Below are 8037 nucleotides of genomic sequence, written 5' to 3' on the forward strand. Positions count from 1 at the left end.
TTATGCATTTAACATAAGCAATTTTCTTTTTTCTTTTTTTAATGTTTATTTATTTTAAGAGAGAGAGGAGGGGAGGTACAGAAAGAGAGGGGGACAGAGGATCTGAAGCGGGCTCTGTGCTGACAGCAGAGATCCTGATGTGGGGCTCAAACTCAGGAACTGTGAGATCATGACCTGAGCAGAAGTCAGACACTTACCCAACTGAGCCACCCAGGCACCCCGACATAAGCAATTTTCCATACCCTGTTGTTGACTGAATAGTTGCACTCCATAGGCACAAGAATTTCTTCTAGGTGGTATTCCCTGAAGGTAACTTGGTAAACTCCATGGCATTAGAAATCTATTTGTCCTGTTTTGTTCAAACTCCATACCTAGCGCTCTTTATAGGTCTTGCAATGAGGAGAAAATGTTTGTTGAATCACTGATCATTAATGTTTGTTGAATAAGTTAATGTAGTGCACTGGATTATACTTCCATTAATTTTACGTTAGTGGGGAAATAGTCATTAGATATGTTAAATATTAAGCGAAACATAGCATTTAAAAATTTTTTTTAAATATTTATTTATTTTTGAAGGAGAGAGAGACAGTGTGGGGGCGGGGTGGGGGGGACAGAAAGAGAGGGAGAATCCAAAGCAGGATCCGGGCTCTGAGCTGTCAGCACAGAGCCCAACACAGGGCTTGAACCCACAAACCGCGAGATCATGACCTGAGCCGAAGTCAGACGCTCAGCCGACTGAGCCACCCAGGCGCCCCACAAAACATAGTATTTAATGATGAAGGAATGATATCTCACCTCTTTTGGTGTGTCCTTAGACGATAGTCAGTTAAGCATTTGTATATATATGGTTCAGAGGCTTGTTCCAAACAAAAACCTAAAAGAGCAGTGCTGCATGAACGACTCTAACCTTGCTTTTTTTTTTTTTTTTGGAGACTGAGAGGGGAAATGAATATTAAGGGTCTCTTTCGAATATATTATGTCACTTATTCTCCACAACAATCACACAGGGAAGCCTTTCTAATTATCCTTTTTATAGATGAGGAAATGGAGCATTTGAGTAGCTAATAATGGCAAGATCTAATTCAGACCTCTTTGACTTCAAAATCTGTGTTCCTTCTTTTCTACCCTAACCTCCTTTTATACATCAGCAAAAACAAAACCAATTCACTACTATCAAACATCCATTTTTGCAGAAGGCTCTCTGGTGGACATGAAAAAGAATTACAAGAAATGATCCAGAAATTCTAACTTAGTGGATGGATGAATACATTAGAGTTAGTAACTGAGCATATACCACAAAGATAAATTAGGGTAGAGAACTAAATTATGTCTAAGCCAAGTAAGTATAACTGGGGAGTAACTGTGAGTGAATGAACAGAATTTCTGCTTTAATCAGTACAGGATTTAGATGACTACTTATGGATATCTAATAAGTCAGTTGACCAGTGACAAGCATTTACTGAGAACCTACTTCATATATCTGTATGACAGCAGGGTGGGCCTACCAGGGCTTGCGGAAGGTAGCTGCTTGCTCATCTCCCTAGAAGAACTTTGTCAGAAGGCAGAGAAGTGAGAGAAGTGAGTTATACCAGAGCTAGTGTTCACCTGGACAGGTAAAGCAAAGATGTTTGGAGCCAAAAGAGATCTAACCAATGAAGTCGTTAAGCCTTTGCTCACATGTCAAGGGTAGGTTCTTTCAAGGACCAGGAGACCTATGTCATGTCTTAAGAAGGCAAGTGGACAAAGGCAGAACCAGTTATATATTTTGTACAAAATGAAAATGCTAGGCCCTTATTCAAAATGTGTTAAGAATTTCAAAGACAACAACACAGAACACTAAACTGAATGTGGAGCCCTTCTAAGGTTGTGCACCATGAAGCTGGCCCTGACCTGAGTGAAAATACTCAAGAGCAACATTTGCAAGTTAATGCAGAGCACAGAAAAGAAAGGAGCACATCAGCAAAGCAAGAAGAGTACCCTACAACACAAAAATGTATACCAGCTAGGACAGCACAAAGTCTTGATAGAAAACTTTTCATGATGAAAGCCAAAAGGACTAACTTTCAGTAAAGGTGCCCAGGAGTTGTCCAAGACACCTTTACTTACATTGTCTTATTTATTCCTTTCTAAAATACTGAAAGGTGAGACTAAGCTATTGCTACAGATTGGGTTCCCTAGGAAGCAGGCTCTGAGACAGAGTTCAGATTTGGAGTTTATTAGGGAATGCTCTTGGCAACAACACATGTAGCAGGGATGGGAAAGAGGCAGGGGAGAAGTTGGGCTGTGATGGGGAGAACTTTGGCCCTCCACAGGGAGCTCTGAAATTGGGATGTCCCTTTAGTGTTGCTTTGTTTTGTTTGATTTTGGCTTAACTAATGAGGCCTTTATTACTTCACAAACCAAAGCAAGGTGAGGTAGGTGACAGGTTGGTGACATTGTGAGCATCATTGGAGAACAACAATGTCTATGAAAGTGACTCTCTTCTGCAAGTGGCCGGCAGAACTGAGATAAGGTCCTTTAGGACACAACTGGGTTAGGCATGTGCCCTCATTAGAGAGAAAGGTACAGGTCCCCATGAAGCCTCAGGCTGCTCATTACATTCTCTAGAGAGAGCACAGATGTCTACTTCCCTAAATAGGTTGAGGGTGACCACCAAGATGTGGCAGGTAGAACTGAGATGACTTGTGTCACAGAAACTGGCAGTGCCAATTTTGGCAAGGGCCCCAGGCAAGTTAGGAAGTACAATACAACTGCTGGAAGCTTCCCACATATCTAGAACTTATAGGGAGATCTCCCCACTGTGTATATTCAGATGTATGAGTTTCAACTTCAGGAACATGTCTCCCTCATAAAGGTTCTCCTTCAGTGTCATTATATTGAACAAGGAGATAGCATGTTCCCATGTTTCCTGTATGTCTATGGCTTTGCTTCATGTGAACTTTCCTGTGCCCAGCGAGGTGAGACCTTCAGCTGAAGGCTTTCTCAAATTCACTGCACTCATAAAGCCTATCTGCTTTGTGAACTTTCCAGTGCTGGATCAGAGCAGACCATTGGCTGAAGACTTTCCTGTATTTGCCATGCATATGAGGCCTTTCTGTGTGGTGGTGAACTTTTCTGGTGCCGAATGATGTTAGACCTTCAGCTGAAAGCTTCCTCCATTTGTTGCACTTGTGAGGCCTTTCTCTCATGGGAATTTTTTGGTGCTTAGCAAATCTGGCTCTAAAGGATTTCCCACATTCCCTACACTCATGACGCCTCTCTGCCATGCGAAGTCTTTTGTGTTGAATGAAGTCACCATTACTGGTACAGAGTTTCCCATATACTCTGCACTCATAATGCCTTGCTCCAGTGTGAACTCTTTTGTACAATAAGGCTAGAGCTTTGGCCAAAGAGTTTCTCATATTTGCTGCACTTACAAGGCTTTGCTTCAGTGTGAATTCTCTGGTGTTAAAGGAAAATGAAGATGTGGGTGAAGAATTTTCCACACTGGTTGCATTTATAAGGCTTTTTTCTCCGGTGTGGGTTTCTGAAGCTTAAAGAGGTTCAATCTTCCAGGGAAGGCTTTCCCACATTCATTGCACTCCTAAAACCTTTTGAAACCACTAAAAAAATGTAAAAATGGATGGAAATTAAGATGCACACGCTAATGCTTTACTAAGACCTGACTTTGAACACTCTTTTCCCCTATTCCTCATTCTTGGAGCCCCCCTCTCCCCTCCACTTTGTTTTTCTGTAGACTCCTTTGTTCCAAGAACTTTGTATGAATGTTGACATCTCGCTGACCTTAATGTATACTTAGTGATGAGACTTAGACGGTCCGTGCCAGCGCTAGTCATGAGACCACCTTGAAGACGTAGGGCTGGCAGCTGGGACCAGATTACTATCGAAACCGCCCAGATCCCATATTTTCCTCTAAAACCGCTCAGCCTTTTATCCCGACGGGTCTGCAGTTTTGAAGGCATTAGTCTGCTGCAGCCTCCTTTGCCTGCCAAGGAAACAGAAACTATTGTTCCTTTGTACCCCAAACGCTGTCTTCGTGTTCTATTTTGGCTCCGGGGCACAGAGGTCGTTTTTCCACGACAGTTTCTTCAGCGCGGAAGATGCACGCCCTCTGGCGCCTGGCTCTGAGGGGCTGCTGAGGTTGAGCCGCCGCGAGGATTGGCGGTATCTCCCACCCCGCCGGGCGCCGGGCCGCGCAGGCCAAGCAGGCCGCGGGGAGCCGCACCCGACGGCAGCCAGGGCGGCGGGCTGCGCGCTGAGCCGGCTCCCTGCGCTCCCCGCGCTCCCAGGGCGGTGGCACTGCGCCCCGCGGCCGCTCCCCGGCCCTGCGGCGCCCGAGCTTCATTTCCTTAATTCCCTTGGCATTTGCCAGACAGACAGTGGCTTTTCGACTCCTCTTTTCTCTTTTATTTCCTTTCCTAGTTCTTTCCTTCCTCTCTTTCTTTCCCGGGAGGCGGCTGGGACGAAACCTCCGCTTCAGACCTCTAACTGAAGTGGAGAGAACCGCCCCCGCATCCGCTCCAAAGCCCCCCTTTGGGCACCAGGCCTCTACAGCCCAGCACGGAGCGGTCAGCGGATGCAGACTGTTCGGAAAGAGGACACGACTGTCAGCTGTCGGCGGGGAGGCTGTCCCCTGCCTAGGGGGCTACTCGGAGAGGATGGCAGATGAGAGCTGTGGTCTGGCAGGGCGCCCAGCGGCTGGAGGAATAGGTTCTTCAGTCCTGAAGGTAGGTTCTGGAAGCATAAGGCAGCATCCACTAAGTGTCAGCAACACTAAGATAAGGCTGAAAAGATCGAGGGATTTGCCCAGGGTCCCACGGGGGTTTCTGACCAGCTCAAACCCTCATTCCCAGGAACTGTGCCCGATTCATAATTTGTTAAAATGTATGGCCTGGGTGGCTATGTTAGCGCCAATGGACACTAGTTGCGGTTTGGACAACATTCCGGATAGAGTCAATCCTTAGCTAGTCAACACCAATCAGATTCTGTCTTTAAAATCTGTATTAAGGGATGGGCGGGCTCTCTGACTGTATAAGGGGAGGAGCTAGGATCAAGCTGAGCAGGCTGGTTTTTTTTTAGATAATGTGAGTATGCAGAGAGAAGATACTTCCCCAAAGGTGCACAGGAAAGTGGAGGGAGGAGCTGCCTCCATCCCCACAGAACTTCCATTCCAAACCCATGGCTAATCTGAGAGAATTGCTATACAGACCAAAACTCCTGCATGACAAAATACAAAAAGTAACTACTTGAGGGTGCTGGCTGGGGATTCAAATCCAACCCTATTTCATCCCAGAGTCCATTATTTTGCACTGCAGAAATAATCAGCATGTATATATTAGTAATTAGATGGGGAAAAAAAATTCATAGGGAACCTGAGAATGCCACAGCTGTTTACTGGAAGCCAGGAAGAATAGAATAATGGGAAAATGTGTCAGGGCAAGAAAGAGAGGACATAGTAAAAGCACACCAGACCAAGACAGAAGTTAACCAAACTCCTATGCTACATGCCTGACTGCATTTGAGGCTCCTACTTCCCCATTTCTCATTTACTGCATTCTACCGTCTGACTCCACCACACCAATGAAACATTCATTTCAAAGGTCCACAATGACCTCCTTGGATAAATACACCGAGTCCTTGTAGCTTTTTTTTTTTTTTTTTAAGTTTACTTATTTTGAGAGGGAGCATGCAAGTGGGGGAGGCGCAGAGAGAGAGGGGGAGAGAGCGAGAATCCCAAGCAGGCTCCGCAATGTCAGTATGGAGCCCAATGTGGGCCTTGAATTCAACAACCACAAGATTATGACCTGTGCGAGCTGAAACCAAGTCAGATGCTTAACCGACTAAGCCACCCAGGCGCCCCCTTGTTTTTATTTTATTTGACCTCTCTTCAGCATTCAGTGTTCCTGGCTACTCCCCTGGCGTTCAGTCTCCTCTCTTAGCTTTCTTATCACCTCTTTTGTGGTTTTCCTGCAAAATGTCCTGCAGGACAAGTCTCCCCTCCTGGATAAATTAAAACTCTTCAGCATTGCATAAAAGACCCTTTCTTTGTGGTCTGTTCTCTGCTACTGCTCCAGTGTAATTTCTTCCACTTCCAATCTCCTTCCTATGTTAAGCTTTATGCAAGTGTAGGTCTATTTTTCTCTCTCTCTGTAACACATCCCCCTACTTCTTTCACAGGCAAAGTTCAAAATTCAGACATCATTTCCTCTAGGATGTTTGTTGTGGGACTCCTCCCATGTGAGTTAAGTTCCCCTTCTATTTATTCCCATGACATCCAGTACTTAACTTCTATCCTAACACTTACTACCCAATATTATAATACTGTGTTTCCTTCCCTTTCTTCACCTTTAGTTTGTGGATTCCTCAAGGGCAAGGACTTGGTCTTCCTATATAGCCCTAACGGTTATCGCTGAGTGGAACATAATAGGCCTTCAAAGAAGTTTGGAATGCATGAATGACATAATTCAAATAGGGGAGAGTTATTATCTCCTTCCTGAGCCTTATTTTAAAACTTGGGAGTACCTTCCCCTTCCCAAAAGATGAATCATGGAAAGAAGCAGGATCACTGTATTACTGAGAGGAGTGAAGTCCTCAATTTCTTCAGTTACAACCCAATTGGATAGGTGGGCTGAGCACCATTGTTTTAAGATCCTGTTCAGTCGGTGTTGGCAAGTTATGCTGGCATAGCTGAGAAAGCATGACTACAGTGCTTAAAGTGAGAAACAATTATGATGTAAGAAGATCCCAATCTAAGAGTCTTCTTAGGTGCTGCGAAGAACATCTTTCCACTGTGATGTTTCTCTGATGCTAAACCTGCTTTTAGAGATCAGATAAATGTGAGACACATTTCTAATGCCAAAGCTTAAAGCCCAACTCATGAGGGAATTCCTGCCCCAAAGTTCTTATGTAGAAACTGAGAGAAAATAGGAATCCGTTTTATTATAAAGTTTTTTTTTAATGTTTATTTATTTATTTTGAGAGAGAGAGAGAGAGGGAGAACATGAGCAAGGGGGGGAGGGGGCAGAGAGAGAGGGAGAGAGAGAATCCCAAGCTGGCTCCATGCTGTCAGCACACAGGCAGACATGGGGCTCAATCCCACGAACTGTGAGACCATGACCTGAGCCAAAATCAAGAGTCAGATGCTCAACTGACTGAGCCACCCAGGTGCCCCAAGAATCCATTTTTGTTTTGTTTTGTTTTGTTTTGTTTTTTGTTTTTTAATCTAACCCTCTTGTTTTCAAGATTACACAGTTTGTTAGATGCCAAACCAGGAACTGGCTTCCAGGCCATACCCCAGAGGTTGCTGTGTAGTTCTTTGGGGACAGGGGACAGGTAATTTTACTCAGGCATAGACAGACACACAGTGGGTACTCAATCTGTTGAATGAAGGAGGGAATGAATGAATGTGCTCTATCATAGTGGTGTAGATGTAAGGGAAGGGCACTGTCATTTCTCCAAAGATGGGAAAATTTAAAAGTTTGGGGGGACACAAATATTTATTGCAAAAGTAAACTTTATCAAAACAAAGGACAAAAAAATGTTTTGGATGTCAAAAAGGTCTATGTTAAGTTGCTGAATAATTTGTCACTAATTTCAAAGGATGATGGAGGGGCGCCTAGGCGGCTCAGTCGGTTGGGTGTCCGACTTTGGCCCAGGTCATGATCTCGCAGTCTGTGAGTTCAAGCCCTACATCGGGCTCTGTGCTGACAGCTCGGAGCCTGGAGCCTGCTTCAGATTCTGTGTCTCCCTCTCTCTCTGCCCGTCCCCTGCTCATGCTCTGTCTCTCTCTCTCTGTCAAAAATAAGTAAACATTAAAAAAAAAATTAAAAAAAAAAAAAGGATGATGGAAAATCATCTTCTGAAATGTTGACATGTCTGCATAAGAAGCATAGGGGCAAAATGCTTGAGTGTGAAGTCCCAGTTGCCTGAATCCTGCCCTCTTCACCTACATAACTGAGCAGGTTATTTAACCCATGCTATGAATCAGTTTCCTCATTTGCAAAATGGGGCTAATAACAGCACATCAGGTTGTCATGA

The sequence above is a fragment of the Panthera tigris genome, chromosome B1 (assembly GCF_018350195.1).
Source record: "Panthera tigris isolate Pti1 chromosome B1, P.tigris_Pti1_mat1.1, whole genome shotgun sequence".
Lineage (NCBI taxonomy): Eukaryota > Metazoa > Chordata > Mammalia > Carnivora > Felidae > Panthera > Panthera tigris.